Consider the following 24,725-nt stretch of genomic DNA (forward strand, 5'->3'; position numbering starts at 1 on the left):
ATTATTAATCTCCTAATATTATCGAAATTTATATTTAGCGAGTTCTTATAATTATGCATTATTTTATTATTATACTTCACAAATTCATATAGGCGATCTTTTGGTGTACGAACAATGTACACGTAGAATTTCGGACTAGCTGAACAATTCGATAGATCCTGCAAAAAATTGCCCGTACGTGTTCGTACTCATTCGGTTTGTCTGTATTTATATATATATAAGTACAGACTTTTGCATGTATGTGTATATATATATATATATATAAATCTATATCATAATATAATACTCGTCTATCCAATAATTCTGGATGTTCGTATAATTTCAGTCGTGCCAGTGCCGTCGTGAATGCTGTGATCACAACGTTGATCTGCAGAAAAGCTATGATCGCTTCTTCTCGCAATCTCCACGAGACATATATTACCTCGTAACGAATAATATTCTTTACTCTTTACTTTACTGAGTAAAGTTGCCAATCGCGTTGTTAGGCAAATTGGATGGCAATTGTCCGAATTTTCCCCAAAAGGATTTTAAACAGAGACCTAGATTTCGAGCGATGTTATTTTTATCGAGAAGGATGCTCTCGGTTTTTTCGTATTCCCGAAAATATCGCTCCTTCGTTATCCATTCGTTCAGCCGATAGCGTCCTGCTCCAATTGTAAAAAATTATTGATATACTCGGTAAACAATCCACCTTGCCGCGTATCGGGATCATATCGCGTGACCTTGTATTGCCAAATTTTGCTCACTTCCGACACGCGATAACCTTTCCCGATGACTTTACGTAATTCGCAGAATATCCAGGCATCCTCGAATTCATGCTCGGCGAGACTGTGTATACACTCAGCTTGCGAGAACATTTTGCAGCAACTCTGACATAGCGCAAACAACAATTTGCCACGTACGATACCGGGAATCCCGAATGAAAGAAATCATGCGGAGAGAATACTTACAACGAATGAGTCCTTCGATCCAGTTGAAATCGAAATCCAGAGCTGTGCTGATTAACTCAGAACATTCCTCTTCGATGTAGATTTTTGAGTGATCAATCGGAAAAGCACTCATTTTCAGTATATAAGAATATAGAGAGATACATCTATGTAGCGTATTTTCTTCGTTCCCGCAACATCGCATTGAGTTACTATATTCCCTGTTCAGCCACCAAAAAATACAGATTGCGCAGATCAAGAAGTGAGTACTTTATTATCAGAACATTTTCAAGAAAATCACGCATCTCATTATTCTCACATATTTTTCGGTCGAAATAGTACTCCCATTTCTCCATCCAGGTACCCGTCATCGAACACGCCATGTCGCTGCAAGAATTCGCTCGTAGAATTGATCGTATCGCTATGATCGATGGAAGAATTAAGTTTTCTCTCGCGATTTATTCAGAAGTATGTTGGATAATCATGCCAAAAGTAGCCGTGAAACTGCAACACGTAACGTCATGTCTTGTTCTCTGATTCAATTTCGTAATATCTGTCAATGGGAATGCCAGCAATCCGAAACTCGCGCCCTCGCCCCGTGTAATTTATCTTCTGATTGAGCTTACATTCCGTCTACACTAACTACTGCACGGCTTTGCACGAGTAATTATCTTTGTATCTATATCCATCCGTCGGAATGATTCCTATTTCTTCCTCGCGTAAAAAGTTTCTGCGAAAAACTTTCATTTCACACTTAGAAGCGATTGTCACCCATTCCACGAATGGACACACGCTTCTGTGTTTAAGAAAAAGACTTTCCTGAAAGCCAAGCACGCCTGTCGAAGGATATCTACGTCGTTACGACAATATTTAACTATTTCGCGTTGAAAATAAAAAATGAAGCCGGATTGTGTCATTTCGTTGTATTTTATAAAATGCTCGCGTTTCTCAGTTTTCATTTATTCGGACGAATAATATCGTATGCTAATATCATACACTAGATATGACCATCAATACATGATTCTCTTTTGTATTGAATAAATGAGGAAAAATATTGTTACCCGATGTATTCTACAGCCCGAAAGCTTTAGATAAATCAGACAATCGCATTGACATATAATTCGAGCTATCAATAAATTTTGTATTACCCATAGTCATCAATCATTTTCATCCCGTTCAAAATTACCCGTGGCAGATTTCAAGATGAATTGAAGCGTCAAACACTTTTGTGTTATGCGCGATACAAATTACATTGTTAAAATATTTTGACATTCGCGTTACGAAATCTATTGGGAGTACAAATAAGTTTCCGCCATTTGCAAAAGACGGCGCCACTAATAAATTATAGTTAAAATTGTTTGATGTAAAACAACATATCGTAAGATTGGACATCCATAACATCATAACCTTGAAATATTAGCGATTTTATATCAGCATCATATATTTTTTTTATACGAAAATGTCGAGTTTTGAGTCGAATAAGCGTCATTTGCGGGAACTTTTGATTTACTTCTTTAATTTGAAGAAATCTGCAGCTGAGGCTCATAGATTGCTTGTAGAATCATATGGTGATGCTGTCTTAAGTGAGAGAAGTTGTCGTGAGTGGTTTCAAAAGTTTAAGAACGATGAATTTGACAAAGAACGGAAGGCCGAAAATGTACGAAGACGCGGAATTGGAAGCATTACTGGATGAAGATTCGTGCAAAAAGAACTTGCACTTACTTTAGGAGTAACTCAACAAACAATTTCATATCGTTTGAAATCATTGGAAATGATTCAAAAGGGAATTGGGTTCCATATGAACTGAAGCCGAGAAACATTGAACGCCGATTTTTCACATGTGAAATGCTGCTTGCCAGGCATAAACGAAAGGATTTTTTGCATCGTATAGTCACTAGTGATGAAAAATGAATCCACTACGATAATCCAAAGAAGAGGAAATTATGGGGATCACCTGGTCATGCTTCAACATCGACAGCCAAGCTGAATATTTATGGAAAAAAACTCATGTTGTGTATTTGGTGTCAGTTTGGTGTCGTGTATTATGAGTTGCAAATCGAACGAGACCATTACTGGGGCTCTCTACCGAACACAATTGATGAGATTAAGCCGAATACTCAAGGAAAAACGCGCCCACTACTCCAGGCATGACAAAATTATTCTCCTGTAAGATAATACTCGACCACATGTTGCGGCCGGTCAAAACCTACTTAGAAACACTCAAATGGGAAATTCTACCCCACCTGCCTATTCTTCAGACATTGCTCCTTCCGACTACCACTTGTTCCGATCGATGACTCATGGCCTGTCTGAGCAGCACATCATATGAAGATTCACATCATATGAAGATACCAAAAATTGTATGATTGGATAGCCTCAAAAATTGAAGCGTTCTTCTGACGCGGTATACACAGAAAGATGGCAAAAAGTAGTAGCTAGCGATGGCCATTACTTTGAATAAAATTATGTACCGTTCTTTCACAATAAATGCTTAATTTTTGATAAAAAACGGCGGAAACTTATTTGTACTCCCAAAAGAATTCGATAAAAGAATTTATCGAATCATGACGAAAAACAAATTCCCGCACATCGTACCAATGACATCGCGTCGATATTTTTTGTATTTCCGCGCCCGTTTCACAAATTTGTTGCGCAAATAGTCGATATGTGCATCTATACATTCTTCATTCCCTTGTCGGGTTTCGAAGTAATAGAACACGAATGCGACGCGATCTTTTTTACTTTGCACATCATTCGCATTTTTGACATCATTCTCGTTGTTTACTTGATTCTCTTTTCGCATTGTCTCAGCATTCATCCCCTCTCCAGAGTTCACTGTGACTTTCCGACGAAAAGGCTGTATGTAACAAGAATGATTCGAAGTTTGCAACGAACGACAAATTTTACAAAAGATAATGTTATCGTGACACGGATTCGATTTCATGAAACGTTCACAGTCGTGGCAAATTCTAACGGATTTACAAACGCTTGCGACCAATTTTCCGTCGAGAGAGCTTTCGGATGACGCTCGAAACAGGAATTTCCAAAGAACATACGAATCGTACCAAACTAACTCGGCACCGGAACCTTCGCACAGAAATGCATACCATAACATCGTGGACGTTTTTTCGCGCAATTATGCTGTCTACCAATCCGATACCCAGTGTTGCACGTCATGTAATACCCCCTCCCATCGAGAATCGGCGGCAACATTCAAATTTAAAATTGGTTGATAATGCCGCGAACACAGGAAAAAAATTATATTTAATCGGAATGAAGATTCATGATCTAGGGAAGAAAACAACCATTATACAACGGATTCTCACCGCGACTAAAAGTACTAAAATTGTAAACAACTATCGCGATATTTTCCGCGGTGAGAAACCGTTGAAATTGCTCGATTTCACGAATTCCGTATCCCTGCTCGGAATCGTGTTACCCGCAGGAATCGATATTCTTTGGTCATGTTGTAAAGAAGAATGCTGCTGTCTCACGGATTCACCTTTCATGTAATTCCCCCCACGCGCAACTGTCGCATATTCATAATGAATTCTGCTATAAGCAAACGGGGGAAACATAAATTGTCAGCAATTTGTAAATCGAGCGTTTAGCTACATCTTCGCGCGTTAATTGATTGGATTGACATCCGCGACCGGCAGGTAACGAAATTTTGAAAAAAACGCGCTCGATAAAATTTTTCGCGATATCGATTCCTCCGAGCACTTTGCGCCAGCGAACTCACGAGTCCCCATATGTTCTCGTGGGTTAAACGTGCTGAACGAAATCCCGCCGGACCACGCGCTTCAGATCAGCCGACTCGAACGATAACCCGACATAATCGCTCGATTTGCACGAATATAGTGCATACGTCAGATTTCAATTTTCTAACCAATGAGCGATATCGCTCTTCAAGCGGCGGACGTATCGCGAAAGTCCTCCCTCCCTAAAATCGCGAAATTTCTAAATTGCCGTGAGTTTTCCGTCCATAAAACTATATAATTAAAATTATTCCCGACCTCGTGTTGCCAACGTCGTTGTTTCTATTGATGTTGAGCTATTGATGTTATCTAGATGACGTCGACGGTGAGGACAGTGATGGCGATATCGATGACTGCATCGGCAGCGACGGCGGCATCGGCGATGGTGTCGGCAACGGGGTCAGTGTGATCGACTGATGGGACTGCGCATCAAGGAGTGACGTTAGCTGCTGATCTCCCCTTACGTTTTTGTGAAGGTGAAGGGAGAGCTGGGGGCTGGACAGCACCACCAATTAAAAGTTAAAATCTTTATTTAAATTTCGTTGACTTTGCTACATTGTGCCTAAAGCTTATCCCCTTTCCTCACGTCATCAATGTAACAACAAAATAAGGTAACTCACTTTTGACTGTTTCATATGATCGTGAGCCGGGATATTTTTTCGTTCGAGATGCTTCGCTAATTTTCCTGCGACAGCCGGAATAAAATCGAGTAGGAAACTTCAATAGAAAAAAATATATGTTTACGAAAAATTTCTCGGGTAAAACAACAATTAAAAAAAATAGTAAAATATTATTATCTTCAACGTAATTGTCTCCCTCCTCTTTTGTGACTTCTTCCGTCACATCCCAAGTTTCCGCAATTTTGTTGACCATATCATCGTCAGCAGTATCATCAGCAACATCTTCATTTGCCTCATCTTTGCTGATATCATCGACGTCTTCGTTGTTCTCGTAGTTTATAATATTCAATCCATTTTCGACTTCTTCTTTCCCTTCTTCTTCTTCTTCTTCTCTTTCTTCGAACATCATTTCTTCTTCTTCTTCTTCTTCTTCTTCATTTTCGCGTGCTAGAAAGTAATTTTACTGCTATTTTTTTTTCAGAACTAATCCTATGTTTCATTAACTGATTTTCTTTAAATTTACATGACATAGAAATAATGGCAATTGATGAGTTCCTCAATCGCTCTCCAATATTATTATCCTCGTCAATATTATTATCAACATCACTATTATCATCATCATCTAAAACAGAAATGTTTTTATTTTTCTTCTCATTACAGTAATATTATATTTTTCAATGGAATATTTTTTAAAATCATCTTACCTATTTCGATGAAGGAAACACGTTGTGTCACACATTGGGTGACGGCGGAAACACCGCATTATTCGGCGATTTGATTCGCGTTCTTCCTAAAAAAAATAAAAATTATTTTAATAAAGAAAATTTCCAGCATTTTTTAAATATTTTTATTTTTCCAAATTACATGCAGCAACAATCTCATCTTCATCCTCCATGGCGTCGTCCTCGCCACAAACTCGGAGGCCCGTGTCACACGTATTGCACAGGATTAACGCACATCACTTGACGATTTGATGATAAAATAAATATTATAATTTAATTAATAATAAAATATCTTTTTAAATGCATAATTTTATTTTGGCAGAACTTGTTCCTACTCCCTGTTACTAATGATCCTCCAATGAAAATCGCTAATATGCCCACCGGCGTCATCCTCCTCATGATTAAAACTTTTCTATATGACGCAAGATTATTCGCATCATCACTTCATCACAGTGCCCCAGTTTATGCATAACACATAGTAGCGTATTGGAGTACTCTCGCGTAAATTTTTCAAAAACTTTATAATTGCTTTTGCTATTGCCTAATTTCAATAAATAGTCACTTGCAATCAAATTTTGACTGAGATTGCAAGCGACTATAAAAAATTTTGAGAGTATAAATCACTAAGCTCCACTTTCTGCACTTGTAACAAAACTTACAAAAAGTATGCTCTCGGAAAATCAAAATAGCTTGATGAGAGATAGAAGCAAAACTAAAGTTAAATTTCCAACTCACACATATTCTATTTATTCACTCGAAAATATGCTCAAAAAGACGTTTCCTTATCTTCTCCTCCTAAGTTTGTTTAATTAGTAACTAAGGTTACTAATTACTAAAGTTCTTCATATTTTTTTTGTAAATATTCTTATTTAGAATGTCGACTATTTCTTATTTGCTAACTCGTTTCTAAGTTAAATTATTCTTTTTCGTTACCGTGTAATCTACAAAAAAATTTATGCTCTTTTATCAAGGCATATTTCATTTTCCAATAATTTTTATAACACGCAACAGACAGGATATCATAAAACGAATTTATATGTTCCTCTTCGTTCTTATTTACTTCACCTTCCCAGTCTTCTTTGAAAGGCTATCCTTTTCCTTTTTTTACAAAATAATTTAAGAGAATTTTTAAGAGAATTTGTTAATTTGAACATTATCTTTTCTTCATTATTTTTTATAATTCAACAATCAAAGTATCGTAAAACGAACTTGTTCTTGTTCGCTCTTGTTTACCTCTCCCCTACCAGTCTTCCTTGAAAATCTATCGCTTTTTTTCTTATAGAATAATTTAAAAGAATTTTTTTTGTAATTTGGACAGAATCTTTTCTTCAATAATTTTTATAACTCAACAGTCGAAATATCGTAAAACAAACATGTCCGTACTTATTTTATCTCTCCTTTTCAAACATTTTTTTTTTTATTTTAACGAAAAAATACAGAAAAATCTAGATTTTTTTTGCTTTTTCTTCTGCGCGCGAAGAATAATTTTTATTAAGTAACATCGGAGAGATGATGTCGTCAGTATCGTTATGAGTCAGTTTCATTCGAGTCTCGTTGTTCCTAGCTCCAACTTGATGAACAAGCAAGTACTGTACTTCTTTACTACTTCTTGGACTAATTGTGTCGTTTGATGCTACAGCGAAGTAAGAATGGCCAGCTACCAAAAGTAGCCAATAATTCAGATGCAAATGTACTCCAATCCAGATTCTTTCAAGTTACGTAATAACAACGTGGGAAGAAACACAATTTCATATGCTGTTTTACGATGTATAGTCTCAACAACTCCCATGAATGATTCATGTGAATCTCCAAAGAACAAACGAGGAAATCTTCATGCCTTTTATAAAATTGAGCGGAAACAATGCTGATTTATTTCGACATCGACAGTTGGAAATAGTTTCAAGATAATGGGGCTCATGAATGAATATTTAAGTAGCGATAACAGAGCGAAAACGAATTCTGTTGTCATAAAAAATATCTCTATTAGTTTTATTATATCTTATGGTGCGAAAACATATTATTGATGTATAAAAAAGAAGAAGAGGAACTTCGCTCTACGGAAAATATCAGAAAAAATCTTCGAAAAAAAGAGATCGCATCCGATTCAACATCACCGTCGAAGAAACGAAGAACCCATGTGGTGACTATTGTAATGCAGAAGACTTTTCTCGGCTTGCAAAACGTTATGAAATGTGTCGACGTGCATTTAAAACAATTAGAATCTTTCATCGGTAATGTTAATAAGTGTGCAGTATTTAATTCGAGAAATCGAACTAAAATCTTCCAATAAATTATATTAATCAGAAATTATAAAATTAACGCTACGAGGAAATTACGACAAAATTGAACACAGACAAATTAACGATTTAACTTTTCTTGATATGTATTTTATTATATTTTTGGAATTAATTTCATTACGGTAATGAAATTTTTTATATAATTTTCTCGAATCTTTCGCTTGGTTCTAAACCTTTTTTAGATTATTGTCATATGTATTTTTCTATGAAGAAAAATTTGTATCAATAAATACATCTTCGTAACATAAACTCTCATCTATTTCTTAATCATTCGTTCCCTTTCATTACAACATCTTCTTTTTCATTTTTTGTCAGGACTAGGTTAATATATTCTTTTACTCCTTTTTGAAATAAGACTAACGCAAACATAAAGTACAAAAAAAAAGAACTTATCCACTAAATTGGGTAAATCAACTCAACTCTGTTATAAAGAGGTACGAACTTGTCCATTCCTGTTTTCCTCCTCTCCTTTCAGACAAAAAAAAAATCAGTCGCACAGCCATAAATAATAAAAAATAAATGAATAATAAAGTAAGACATTCTCCAATGCGTCTAACCCGGAACGGACGTAATACCGAGGCGAGAAAAAAGCGAAGAGTCATAAATCATACCCGCAGTCATTTCCGATGCTTGTACTTTTCCCTCCTCTCCCCCCGGCAAAAAACTGTCTCGGGGTCTATTTCTCTCGATTTTCTCCACTTTCGCTATTTTGTCGGACTTGGCAGCTTTACATTTCTCTCTCTCTCTCTCTCTCTTTCTCTCAAAACCCGACTTCTCCCTCACCCATCGTAGTGTGGGTAGCCATGGAGCGAGCCAATCAAAACGCGCCATTTAATTATTTCATTATCCCCACTCTTACATCACTGATCAATCAGAGCGCTCCCTTTTTTCAGACAGACCTATCTAGGTCACACTCACGGCGCCGGAGTGGAGTGGGTTTGTTTTGACGCTCCACATGGCTATCCACATACTACATTTCGCGAAAAAGATTTTACTAGATTATAAAATGAACTTATAAGGAAACATTAAACATTACAAAATACGTGATATCAGTACAAAACAAACCCTTTAAAAAAAGGAAACCCTTTAGAAAAAAGATCTAAGAGTGCGAATTCCTCGGTTCTTCGGAAAAAAATGTGTACTAAATTGATTAATTCATATATTGTTATAAGAAAACGTTAAACACTACGAAATGCATGAGGTACCAGATGTATGAGATGACGATTTGAGAAACAGATGGACCAACAGATGCGCACCAATGCAGTGTGAAATACAAAGATTTAATATTATATACCATTTTATTGTACCATCAACAAGTGTCAAACGCGCAAACTGATTTGATTGAAAAGTGTTTGCATAGTATTGTGTTGCTGTGTTTAATATGACGAAATTTGTACCAAATAAGGAGCATTCGCGGACAGCATTAAGTTTTTGTTTTCATTTGAAGAAAACTACTGCGAAATCATACCGATTACTTGAAGAAGCTTATGGTAAACATCGCAAATAATACGAAAATATGTGATCGTATTTATGAACACAATAGGAGAAACGGAAATAAGAATTTTGGATATGCTGTATACGATTTAACAGATGTTAGTTAAGAGCAGAAACGTAGACATCAACGTAATAAAATAGAAAAATAACAAGTAATTGAGAAGTAAGGAGAGTATGAAAGGATGTGGCGAAGGAGATAAAGAAGACATAAACGAACATAAGCAGCCCGACACTTGAGTCACGCGTGATTCGAACGATTCAAGGAAGAATCAAGGATTCTGGACACCAAGAAACTTAATAGAGGTGGAGCGAGGAATTGGAATAGAATTAAGAGAAATGTCGAAGGACTGAATACGAGATAACAATAATGAGGAACCGACAATTAGCAAAGATAATTTAGAAGGATTTAGATGCAGGGCATTATTAGTAGACCATTCGGCGATGATTTTAAGTCTGCATTCAAAACAGAACAGGTTGCTAAAATTAAATGGATGAAAAGATTTGAGAAGAATTCATACGTCATCTGTATACATGAAGAGCTTGGAGGACAGAGAAGCATTAGACAAATCAGAAACAAAAATATTAAAGATTAAAGATCCAAGAATGGAATAGAATAATTACATAACATGCTATATTATAGTAATATAACATAAATAATTCTAATGTTATGTAATTGTTATATAATGAGTTATATTATATTTACGTAAGTAACTAGTTATTTATATACTTTATATATACCTTTTTTTTATTAGAACAATCACACATAAAATAACATAAAATAACAATAATAATATATAGGCAAGTTTGGATAAGTAAATGTTCTTTTTTAACTGAATAAAATTAATGGCTTTACAAAATTAATAAAGTTAAAATAAAAGGAATGTTAAATTAAATTAGGAAATTACATTAAAAAGAAATGAAAGAATAAAAAATTAACTTAACGTTAAGTCAATATTAAATTAACTTTTTAATAAGTTAAAAAAAAAGTTAATTTTGAAAAAATTATTTTTTAGATCATACGAGGGCAAGTCAATAAATTCTTAGAAAATTTGTCAGAGGGCACTCGCAGTGTCATGTCACATTACTTTTTGACAAGTTGCATCTCTTTGATTTATGTCTGATTACTGTCAAATTTTGAGCAGAATTCATCGCGTGGTTTCATTTCTGTAGACGATTAAAGCGAACAACCTTTGTATTTTTTGCAAAATGGAAAAAACGAATTTTATGCAGATGTTTGATCAAACATCTACATATGAAAGGTTTAACGCCGAAAGAAACCAAAGCCGAGTTGAATAATATTCATGGCACATCTGCACTAGTGTTTGCAATTGGGTAAATGAATTTAAACGTGTGGTCGTACATCCACATGTGATGCACCTCGTTCGGGATGTCCGATTAAGGCTGCTACGCTCGATAAAGTCCACGATTGTTTTTTTTGATTGATCGACGAGTGAAAGTGCGCGAGATTATTGAAGCTACTAGACATATCATATGGCACAGTGACTTCAATTTTGCACGAACAATTGGGTATGAAAAAGCTATCAGCAAGATGGGTGTCGCGTTTGCTCACTGTGGATAACTGCGATCGTGTAACGATTTCAAAACAACGTTTGGAGATTCAATGTAATGTAATCCAGATGAATTTCTGCATCGATTCATTACTGTGGACGAAACATGGATCCATTACTTCACACCCGACGAAGGGACAGTCAAAACAATGGACTTCAGCGGATGAACCAGCTCCGAAGAAGGTGAAGATCGTAAAATCGGCCGGAAAGGTGATGGCCACAGTTTTTTGGGATGCACGCGGTATAATTCATCGATTCCTTCTGTCAAAGCAAACAATCAATGGCGATTACTACGCAGCATTATTGGATCATTTCAATAACATTTTAAAGAAAAAACGTCTCCATCGGCGAAGAAGAAAGTGCTCTTCCATCAAGACAATACATACGTTCATTGGTACCCGACACCGATGGCCAAATTCAACGAATTCCTCTACGAATTGTTTCCCCATCCAGCATTCCCCCCAGCCAGATTTAGCCCTCTGCGATTATTTCCTGTTTCCAAACCTGAAGAAATGGTTTAGAGGAAAGAGATTTACTACCAGAGAGCAGCTCATCGCCGAAACAGAGGCTTATTTTGAAGAGTTAGACAAATCATATTATTCGGATAGCTTGAAAAAGTTTAAGAATCGTTGGATCAAATATATCGAGCTGAAAGGAGACTATGTTGAGAAATAAAAATGATCAAAAAGAATGTGTTTTACTATGTTTTTCTAAAAACTTATTGACTTGCCCTCGTAATATCATAATTTTTCTTAAAATGACATTAAATAATATAGATTATTAAGTAAATTAAATTTTGAATTTTTTTATTCATATGCGATGTAAGTATATAACATATAACGATATAATTATATAAGTTATGTAACTTTAAAAACAGCCAGCACATAGAGAAGATATTAGGTATACAACTTTGCTTCCGCCGTTTTTTTCCGAAATTCGAGGCTTTATTGTAAAAAACTGGTTATACATTTATGATTCAAAGTATTGTCCATCGCTGGCCACTACTTTCTCTCATCTTTCGGATAGCGTACGAATCCCGCTTCAAAAAAACTGGTCATCTTTTGAGGCTACCCACGAATCGATCCAATTTTTTACTTCTTCATAAGACCGGAAGTGCTGGTCAGCCAGGCCGTATGCCATTGATCGAAACAAGTGATAGTCAGAGGAAGCAACGTCTGGAGAATACGGCGGGTAGGGTAGAACTTCCCATTTCAACGTTTCCAAGTATGTCTTGACCACTTTCGCAACATGGGGTCGAGCATTGTCATGCTGCAAAATCACTTTATCGTGTCTCTCGTTGTATTGCGGCCGTTTGTCTTTCAATGCTCGACTCAAACGCATCAATTGCGTTCGATACCGATCGCCTGTGACTGTTTCAATAGGTTTTAACAGTTCATAATACACTACGCCGAGCTGGTCCCACCAATACAGAGCATGACCTTGGACATCAAAATCACCGTTCTTGAAGCGTTGAAATCACTCACGACACGTTCTTTCACTAATAGTGGCCTCATCATAAGTATTTGAGAGCATTCGATGAGCCTCAGCCGCAGATTTCTTCATATTGAAGCAAAAAATTAAAATCTCCAAATGACGAGAATTTGGCTCGTAAACTGACATTTTTAATCGAGAATAATTTTATGATGCAGACACAAATCAATTAATGTTTCTATGGGGTTATGTTGACAGATGCCCAAGTTTATTGTATGACGTCTATGATGTATTTATTTTGACCACCACTTACTGCTAAAGCCATCTATAGGAAAACGGCGGAAGCGAAGTTGTACACCTAATACAAGATCAGTAATTATTTTTAATAAATCTTAAGCCATAAGAAATTGACCAATTACAATCGAATGCGAGAAGAATATTTGATTGTAATTGGTCAATTTCTTATGACCTAAGGCTTAAAACATTTATTGTAGATCCGGACTAAGGCTTATGGCATAAGGCATAACCGTATAAACTAATTACAGAGCTGTATTAACATCTTAAGAAATTACTTAAGATGGTTTTAAAATAGATGATATGAACAGATTACAAATATACATCCTTAGTCTTATTATATCTTATTATTTTTCTAAGATATTTAAAAAAGATAAAAAATATTTTAACTTAAAAAAAAGTTTAAAAGTTTAAAGGTAACTTAGTTAAGTTAAAATTTAATGCATTTAAAATTAAATAAGTTAAATTAAAAGTTATGAACTTTTTAATTTATTTTTCAAGTTTTAACGTTTTAACTAGTTCCTACCCAACTCTATATATAGACATTGCATAAAACCGCTGAAACAGCATCTTATATAAATCTTATGTAAATCAATATAATATTTTTATATTGAATACTCCAAATTATGCTTAAATTATGCTTATATAGTTTACGTTATTTTATACATGATAACTTTTGTGGACTTTCTGCAATAATTATATTATATTATATGTTGCTGTCCTTAAAAGAGAGCAAGAGCTACCAACTGCAAAACGCGAAACATGGAACGGTCCATTATTTTATCATAGTCCATTATTTTATATTAAAATCATCTTAAATAATGTCTTAAATAATGTCTAAAGATGCTAATACATCCTCAGATTGACTTACGACATCTTAAGATACATGTAAGATTGTACACTTTTAAGACAGTTTTTAATGCAAGAATCGGCTATGAATATCGGTCTAATTTGTGTCGTGAAATTGTACGTGAATCTTTCCTTGTTTGACACACTTTATAATGCATCTTAAATTTTTTTTCTACAAAGTGTTCTACAAAATGTTTGTGTTAAACAAGAAAAGATTCAGTACCAATTTCATGGAACGAAACAGGTATTCATAATCAATTCTTGCATTTAAAACAGTCTTAAAATGTCAATCCGAGAATTGTATGAGCATCTTAAGACACTATTTAAAACATTTTTTTAAATAAAAATGGCCTATACCACCTCAAGTTTAGCGTTTCACAGTTGATAGCCCTTCCTCCTTATGAACAATTCGTAAAGAAGAGACAGAGATTTAGAAAGAGACACTGTCCAATTGTACACACCATGTTATTCTTTCCACTATAGCTATTACTTAAATTTTAAATTTTAAGTTGTAAAAAATTGACCAATTTTCTTGTAGCATGACAAAGCTAAGATAATGATTTATTGTAGAATGCCCATTATTCTTTGCGGAAATGTCTGTGCAAATGTTGCAGATTGAATTAATTGTTAAACAAAACTAAATGCTGCTACATAAAAATATTCTCTATTCGAAAATGTTACTGGTCGCTGCTTACTTGAAAAATATAGCAATGAAACAGGGAATAAGAAATTTCAATCTATCAGAAATTGTGTACTCTTTGTAGAATGCATTTCTTTTTTATATAAGTACTAAATCTATTATATATATTCCCTAATTACAAATAAATTCTGAGAGCAGCTATTATATAATGTGAATATAATATATAGATCTTATAAATGGTACATAATATATATTATAACGGTTATCTATTCAACATATCTGTTAAATAAATATGTTACATTGAGATTATGTTGCCGAGATTATGTTACTTTATTGTAACAAGTATATCAAAACGATGCAACAATCATATAATAATTATAATATTACAAAATATACGTGTATTAATATTACTACAATATAACATTCTGCTATGTTACTTCCAAGTTATATATTGCAGCTATACTCCGTGTTTGCTGTGTTAACACTACTTAGACAGTTTCAAAATAAAAACAGCCTATGAATACCGCCTCACGTTTAATGTTTCACAATTGGTAGCCCTTTCTCTTTATGAACAGTAGATGGAGAAAGAGAGCAGAGATTTAGAAAGAGATTATCCAGGTTATGTCGTAGCTACATTTGTTTGCTGGAAAATATCATTGTTTTTAAAACGTTTATATGACTCGATATATTCTATTAGATGTACAACTTTGCTTCCGCCGTTTTCCTATAGATGGCTTTAGCGGTAAGTGGTGGTCGAAATAAATAGATCATAGACGTCATATAATAAACTTGGGCATCTGTCAACATAACCCCATAGAAACATTAGTCGATTTGTGTCTGCATCATAAAGTTATTCTCGATTGAAAATGTCAGTTTACGAGCCAAATTCTCGTCATTTGCGGGAGGTTTTAATTTTTTGCTTCAATATGAAGAAATCTGCGGCTGAGGCTCATTGAATGCTCTCAAATACTTATGGTGAGGCCGCTATTAGTGAAAGAACGTGTCGTGAGTGGTTTCAACGCTTCAAAAACGGTGATTTTGACGTCCAAGGTCATGCTCTGTATTTGGTGGGACCAGCTCGGCGTAGTGTATTATGAACTGTATTAAAACAGTCACTGAAACGACTGAAACAGTCACAGGCAATCGAACGCAATTGATGCGTTTGAGCCGAGCATTGAAAGACAAATAGCCGCAATACAACGAGAGACACGATAAAGTGATTTTGCAGCATGACAATGCTCGACCCCATGTTGCGAAAGTGGTCAAGACATACTTGGAAACGTTAAAATGGGAAGTTCTACCCCACCCGCCGTATTCTCCAGACGTTGCTTTCTCTGACTATTACTTGTTTCGATCAATGGCACATGGCCTGGCTGACCAGCACTTCCGGTCTTATAAAGAAGTAAAAAATTGGATCGATTCGTGGATAGCCTCAAAAGATGACCAGTTTTTTCGACGCGGGATTCGTACGCTACCCGAAAGATGGGAGAAAGTAGTGGCCAGCGATGGACAATACTTTGAATCATAAATGTATAACCAGTTTTTTACAATAAAGCCTCGAATTTCGGAAAAAAACGACGGAAGCAAAGTTGTACACTTAATAACTCAATTCTTGAGTTATAATCAGGTTTTCAGAACGTTCATACAACTGCGAATATGGACGATGTTGCGTAGAAATAATGTGTATATAAAACATTATAACTTTATATAATCCCTACTTAAAATAATGGATAATTTGTATCAGATATAAAAAATTAGATATATCATAAGCGATATAATTATATTGTATACAATTATATCCGAAGCGCTAGCAAGATTTTCTCAGCAAACACACGGAATATAGTATGACATAACCTGGAAGAAACATGTAACAGAATGTTATATTGTTATAATATATATATAATATATTGTAATATAATATATATAAAACAATGAAATAACTGTTGGATTATTTTGATATGTACTTGTTATAGTAAGGTAATGATAATATAATATCAACATAATATATTCGTATAACAAATGTTATGTCGAAAGTAGATGATCGTATATTATGTAACATTTATAAGATCTATATATTATTGTTGATTTATTATTATTGTTATATTCATATTGGGAGTACAAATTAGTTCAGTTCCTAAAGATAGCTCCAGCTGTTGTGAATGGTTCATAGTGACAGCTAATTTTGATGGTTTCAGAGAGGTTAAATATCTGTTAATAATATGCAGTTTATATCGCTTTGAGTTTCATACAAAAATCTTGATTTTTACTGTGTTTGAAATGTCGAATTTTGTGTTAACCAAGCAGCATTTGCGGGAGGTTTTGATTTTCTGCTTTAATTGGAAGAAAAGTGCGACTGAAGCTCATCGAATGCTTGTCAAAGTTTATTACTCCAACATAAATTTATGTAAGGAATGGTTTCGATATTTCAAGGACAGAGATTTCAACGTTGAAGATAAGCCTCGCTCTGGACAGCCAAAAAAATTCGAAGACAAAGAATTAGAGGTTAAGTTGTAGCCATGATGGAAGAGATAACATGTATGTGCAGTGTCTGGAATTAGACAGAATCTCGTAAATTTTTAAATCTCTGCCTTCTTCATCCATGGACTGTTCATAAGGAGGAAGACTATCAACTGTGAAATGATAAATATGAGATGATACTCATATAATCCGTTTTTATTTTAAAATTGTGCGTCTTAAATAATGTCTTAAGACAATCCTCGGATTGACTTACGACATCTTAAGAATGTACTTAAGACAGTTTGATGAACTTCATACTTTTCTTTCTATAGAAAGAGAATCTAAGATGCATTATAAAGTGTATCAAATAAGGAAAGGTTTAGTACCAATTTCACGCGAAACAGGCCGATATTTATAGTTGATTCTTGCATTTAAGATTGTCTTAAATACGCATTTCAGTTAGTAGTCCTTACTCCGTATTAACGACGTGGAGCAAAAGTAGATATGGTTTGGCCAAACTATACACATTATGTAATCTTTCCACTTTCCACTACAGTAATACCTTATTGCAGAAAGTTCATAAAGATTATTACACATGAAACGACATAAGCTGCATAAGCATAGCTTAAGATCATTGAATTATCCAGCAAAAAGATGTCATATTGATGTATATAAGATTCTGATCCAGCGGTCTCATGCAATGTTTATATATAATTTATATGTCATTTTACGTGTGATTGCTCTAATAAAGTATATAAATGAGATTATGTAATATAACTCATTATATAACAATTACATAACATCGGAAATATTTATATTATATAGTCGTATAACATTTCAGCATGTTATGTAACCATTCTATAACTGTACAACAGTTATGTAACGTTTATTACATTGTTATATTTATTTTATATAATTTGCTGTAATTTGCTATGAGTGGGAAATTACTAACATGTACATTACATGTAATCAACGTTATATTACCTGTTATATTCTGTTTTATTATAGCAATATAACAGTTTATTATAGCAATATAACTGTGTTTGATGGGGTATAATTGGAATTCAGGATTTATTTTCATTAACTACGAATGTATCTTTTTTATTATACTATGATGAAGGTTCTGTATCTGGATTTCATGATGGCTAAAGAAAATTGGAACCAAATCCACTATTTGATAAAAAGGTTTCCTTTCAAATTCTATCTATTTTCTTGAGCAGAGATATTATATAACTTCAGAAGTTATTTTGTTGATGCGCATCAAAAAATCGCAAAATAGAAATTCCAGCTGCATTGTCGGTAATATTGATATACCCAAGGAATATATAATAAAGTAAGAATGTTCAAACAAAAATGCTTTTGACAACTTATAGTAAATTCACCAGAAAAACTTATACAAGAATAGCGATCATGTAATTTTTTCTTAAAGCGGAAACGTAAAAAGTGAAAATTCTTTGCATGTATGTATATGTATAACATACATCCATAAAAATTTTCACTTTTTTACTCCTTAAAACGATCATTAAGATGTTATTCATTATAACTATTAATGATTTGTTGTAATACAATTGTTTATTACAAGTTTTAATATGATGATTAATAAGATGTTAGAAATCAATCGTATAGGTTCTCCATTGAGTAATTGATATAAACATTTCAGCAACATTACTGCTTGCACTTTTAAGTTGTAATTGTAAGAGAAGTTACAAAATTTTTACGAAAGTTATATAAATCTTTTTATAATTCTTATGCCATTATAGAGTGTGTTTCTTGGAGTAGAATAGTATTTATAATAATATCGTATATTTGTTTTTATTATTTTTGAAACTATTTTTGTTAATAACTTTTTAATGAAGGACGAGCATCGGATAAAACCTGTTAGAGATCAAGGTCATGACTTTGACAATGTTTATCAAGATCAAGATCATCAATTGTTCCCTTTCCTGCAGTTTTATAAATGAAATAAAAATAAATATTATGAACCATTTTATATCTTAAGAAACATATTCTAAAATAATAATCCTGTGACGATTCCTTATGTCGCACAAGACCATTACGCACACGGCAACCAGTACGCAGTATGCACGCGCAACGAAGCCCCCAGGGGATTGGCGCGCCTAGTGAAAACCCACGCTTGAGATCCGCCTGGCGGAAGATGTAAGGTCCGCCAGAGAGAAGGAAAACACGCTCACTTGCACTTTCGAGCAACGTGTATAACCAATGATTATCAAGCTGGGACGCATCTTGCGACAGTATAGATTATCGGTAGAACAACAATCCTGCAGCCAGACGGCATAGGACTCGCTCAGCAATAGCGGAGCGCAGAAGCACCACCCAGCAGCAGCCAGATAGAGGCACCGTCCAGCCGCAGCAGCAGCATCAGCTGACTGTAAAGGACCATAGCGACACTACGATACGCTACACCCGGTAGCGAAGGAGCAGCATAATCCTGCAGAGCAACAGCAATCGGTAGGCGTGGCCAGGCTCCAGAAATGCCTCGATCACTAGTAAGGTAAAGATTCATCCCGATAGAAGCGCCAGAGATTGACACGACCTCCGCAGGAGCTTCTTAGCATATGAGACAGCTGACTCCGGAGGTACATATCATCGAGCTATCTCATCCAAGTTGCCATCTCGCCGCTGTCCGTAACTGTCTGCCGCCGTCTCTCCGTCATCGAAAAACTCCGCCGAGGACGACCACCGATTCACAGACCTTCGGCAACCAGTAGGAGATCCCAATGAAACCGCGGCTGTCCTCGCCACATACGCCGCCAGAGACACCGCCGGCCTGGCGAAAGAAGGTCGGAAGAAGATCTTCCGATTAAAGGTGGACAACAATAATAACGAGCTCTGGGGCAATGCTAAAGTGACGTATTGCCAGCCCCCCAATCGAATATCGGAAATACTTAGCGCGGTAGACGCCGCATTACAAACGGTCCTCTTCAGGTCTACACGAGTATCTTCACCAACCCTTTTCATCTCCATTGTACATAATTCTGTAAATACATCGTAAATAGTATCATATCTCAATCTCGTCACCCGAGCGGCACTCTTCCCACTTGCCACTACGAAAATAGCTTTTGCGCTGCAAACGACAGTGAGCCCGAAGGCGACAGCAGACTATAATCCGCCACATGCAAACCATCATAATAATCTTTTTCTTCTCTCTTCTTCCCGGCTCTACCGGCTCCTGAATTATACTATTATATAAATCAATAATGACGCAGTAGAGCAATTCATTTACTTCATAATTGTTATGTGGAAAAAATGATTTTATTAAAGTATCTAAAAATTTACCTTAATATAGATTTGAAGAGTGCGTACTCGATTACGCACATTATCGTTCGGATTTATTCAAATCGTCCATTTATCGGACAGCAGTATTTTCCAATCGGACACAAACCCGATTGAACACGTCCCGATCGGATACAGATCAGGCACAAATTCGATTGGACCCGATTGCACACAGACTCAATAGCGATCGAAAAAACGGGGAAAATATTAGTACATGATGAAAAAACATAAATAAGTGTTTATATATCCACGCAAAGCGACTCTCACCCTCCCTCTTCACTGCAAAGTGGCATACAATTTCTATAATTGTACTGTTGTTGAGATTAGAAAATCTGTCATGTAGACTAGTGTTTGATTCGGGGCGGCATAGCTATCCCGAACAAAAAGAAGATAATATATTCTACCCTTGGGGCCTAGAAGTCGTAGCATAGTGTCCTTGGAATATTTCTAACCCATGAAGACAATGGGATGTGAGAAAAATCTGTGCGCAATCGGATAGGTGCGCAATCGGGTCGGTGTGCAATCAGATCTGTGCGCAATCAGATCTGTATACAATCGGATCCATGTCCAATTGAGTCTGTGTCCGATTGGGTCCAATTGGGAAATACTGCCGTCCATGTCCAATTGAGTCTGTGTCCGATCGATATGTGCGCAATCGGGACACTCCCGATTTGAACATAATTTTATTAAACATCGAAATAATTATAATATAGGATAGATTGTATACTTGAGCATGATGCATAATGCTGCAAGAAGTTTTGATATTCTAATAATCAACTTAAATGTTCTACATATTTACAGTATTTGGATGATCCAACAAAATTATTTTCAGTCTGCATTTAATTCAATTTTTAAATATTTCAGTAAAACTGTTTTTTCCATTTATCAATATTATGTTCAAGATTACACGAATTGCAAAAAATAAGTTAATTTCTTGTCTTTCCAATTCTGATCAATTTTATCAATGTAAATATATTTCAAGAATAATAAACTATTAGAATAATATAACTATTTATTTCGCTAATAAATTATGCATGTTTTTCAACAAGCGATATAGACGACACAATGTAAAATAATGAATCATTATATCTTTTTCTTGTTGTTTGCCAATATTAAACTAAGGTAAAATTCATTGTATTACACTATCACTTGCTGGTAAGCACTATATACAGAGTGTCTGATAATTCTTCTGACGGATTTCGGACCTATAGAGTGGACTAAATTGAGACGGAAAGTCCTTTACCATTTTACAATTTTCGCAATAATTAACGAGATATTAGTCTCTAAAGATTATCGAATACGCGCGTTCGCTTGGCCTAGCGGCTGAGCTACGCTAAGCATACGCCCATTCCCACTCCGCGCACCGAGCTAGCAATGGGCATACATTTGGTTTAATAGTAGGCCGGGCGCATATTCGATAATCTTTAGAAACTAATATCTCTTAACTATTGCGAAAATTGTAAAATGGTAGAGGACTTTCCGTCTCTATTTAATCTGCTCTACATGTCCACAAATTCTGTCAGAAGAATTATCAGTATATCGCGTATATTTACTAATAAAAATCATACATATATCTACGTTAATATGTATCGCATATATTGTATATGTATGCAATTACAGAAGCAAATAATTTTTTAATCGCAATATGATTCCTTTTACCAATTGCTGCTGCGGCTAACTCAAAAGATTCAAGTTTTGACTAATTGAAGTAGAAAGCACTTATTAACTAAAAACATACAAATATAATATTTTAAAATAATAAGTTTATAAAACCATGCTATATGAATAGATAAAATAAGCAAAGAAAGGCTAATATGATCGAGGATAGATCCTGATGGCTAATCTTTCAGTTATATGTGTAAACTGCACATTAATTATTGTTAGCCCAATCGGCATTTGTAAATGCTGATTGGGCTAACAATAATTAAAGCTGAAATAATAATATCACAAATTAAATGATCATCAATTTAATAATAATGTTAATAACCACCTTACCACCTTAAAACATTGCAGAGACACTTATTAAGAAAAATATTATCCTTGATAATGTTTTTTATTTGCGAGTTCCAAATGATCAATCTTGCTGAAACAAAAGAGTTAATGATTAAAATAATAATTTTATTTCATCAGATAGCAAGTTGCCTGCAGGTTGCAATTTATTTGAAACTGTTTTGCTTAAGTTGCTTTCAATATTTAAGAAAGATATTCAATATTTAAGAAAGTGGTTCCGATTTTGCCTATTAGATTGCCGACTTTTATTGCTACTAACTCTTATAAGAAACTTGCCAGTAATCTGGTGGCATTTTAACCAAACAAACTTTCCGAACATAAAGGAAATGTGATCGAAATTCTCAATAAGCGTAACAATTTAAGCGTGATAATTTTGAACATTTTAAAATATAATCAGGAGAGGATTTCATTTATTCGGTGAACATTTGAAAAAAGTATTGTGCTTTTATCTTGGGGCTCATTTCGAAACATTATTTCATTAAAAGTAAACACATTAACACAACTGAAAAATCTTTTATTCTATTTTATATCGTTTTTTAAAATCGAGAAATTTAACTCGATGTATCTCTCTAGTAGCTCATAACTGCTTGATAACGTTCCATTTCCATTCAGTTGACAGATATGTGGAGTAAATACTTCACGAAAACGATTTCTAATAGTCTAAACAACATTTATGGCAATAAGTTAACTATATTATTTTCGCTCGTTTGCACAAATCATTGTCCGCATAATGCCTCTAGATTGCCCTAAACGAAATTACTAATGCTCTGATGATAGCAACATGATGGCAACTGAAAAAAAATTTATGCTAAACACCTATTTCTTTTCTTATACCATTTTGTTATCTGGGATATTTTATCTTTATTATAACACAAGTCAAATGAAGATAAAAATTTTGTAATGTCAAATATATATTAATATATTCTTATGTATTTCATGTTAAATGTTTCACGTTAAATATAACGAATTAACGAATTAACGTATTAACTCCGACAAATACACCGCGCAGGGATTTACACCACAGAAGTCAGGAAAAATAGAAGGAATGGAGGTAATTTTCCCGCAACTACTCTTACATGCCTTTATGTTATTTTAGTATTGTGTTGTGATTTCAGTTTCTTACTGTTAATATTAATGAAATTGTGAGTTGAATCGATTTGTCACTATAATAAGCGCCATCATAAATTATACCCAAATAGAACACCCCTATGGGATATACAACAAAAATGCAAAGGTTCCAAAATCTTTTCTTCTTTTTTTAATAAAAAAAATAAGTATTTCGGATTTCTAATATTTTTTTCATAGTAGACAGTAAAGTTTTTACTAATATAACAATAATATAATAACGATAAATGGGCAAATAAGAGTCGATTTTTTTAAAATGTGAATATTATTAATAAGAGTTAAATACATAATAGAATTTAAAAATATTATTACATGTTTCAGCTCTTATATTTAGCTATCTTTAGATATTATCCTCCTTTCGTTTTACATTAGTTATCATCATCAAAGAGATAAAAAACATAATGTAATATGTTCAATTTATATAGCAATCTTGATGACTGTTACATGGAAGATGTCCAATACTCACAAACGATTAGATGGTCGATTGTTACGGAATTTCATGATGTTCTTATCAGAAAGACAAAATTTATTTTATAAATAAATAGATAAATAATTTGATTATTCTTGAAAAAAAATTGTTTTTTTATATTTTGTAAAAAGTAAGTAAACAATATCATCTCAATGAAACACTCACCATTATGATCGCAGTTATTGTTTCGTAGGATGAACACTTCGTCAAATTTATTTAAAAATGTATAAAATATAATAACAAAAACGTCAATCAGATAGTGACGATAAATATATTTCACAGTCCGTATGAGAACAAATTAATTTTATGCAAAGAACGAATTCTTCAGAGATATTATTTTGACGTTAACGACACGACAGACAGTCACTATCTAAGGAACGACTAATAGATTGACAAAACGATTCAATAAGAACAAAGTCAAATTTAGTGTATAATGAATATACATTTTATGAAGATCTTTGGTGTCGGTTTGAGACTGTTTTTTGTTTTTTAATATTCAACATCTCAGAAATTAAGTGTTATTATAATATGGTTCTTTATCTAATATCTGGATGTTATTCCAGTCATGTCATTTGCATTCTATGTTTGGTGATATAGAAGTAGATATATTATATTCCAACGAATATGATTGCGATGTTCTGCAATTCTGGTTTTTAAATTGTCTACCTGATTGTCCGACATATGCATCACAATCGTTGCATATGATTTTGTATACATTGTTCTTTGTAAGGCCTGTTTTAGAATCTTTTTGCACTTTGATAAATTTATTCA

General features: G+C 34.3%; 1 protein-coding gene across 1 annotated transcript in view; it reads right to left on the minus strand.

The window, feature by feature from the left end:
• The window catches only part of LOC105617093 (zinc finger and BTB domain-containing protein 14-like), a 107,876-nt gene that overhangs the window by 58,732 nt on the left and 24,419 nt on the right, over nt 1–24,725 (minus strand). The window lies entirely within an intron of this gene.

Source organism: Atta cephalotes (genome assembly GCF_000143395.1).
Source record: "Atta cephalotes unplaced genomic scaffold scaffold00011, whole genome shotgun sequence".
NCBI lineage: Eukaryota > Metazoa > Arthropoda > Insecta > Hymenoptera > Formicidae > Atta > Atta cephalotes.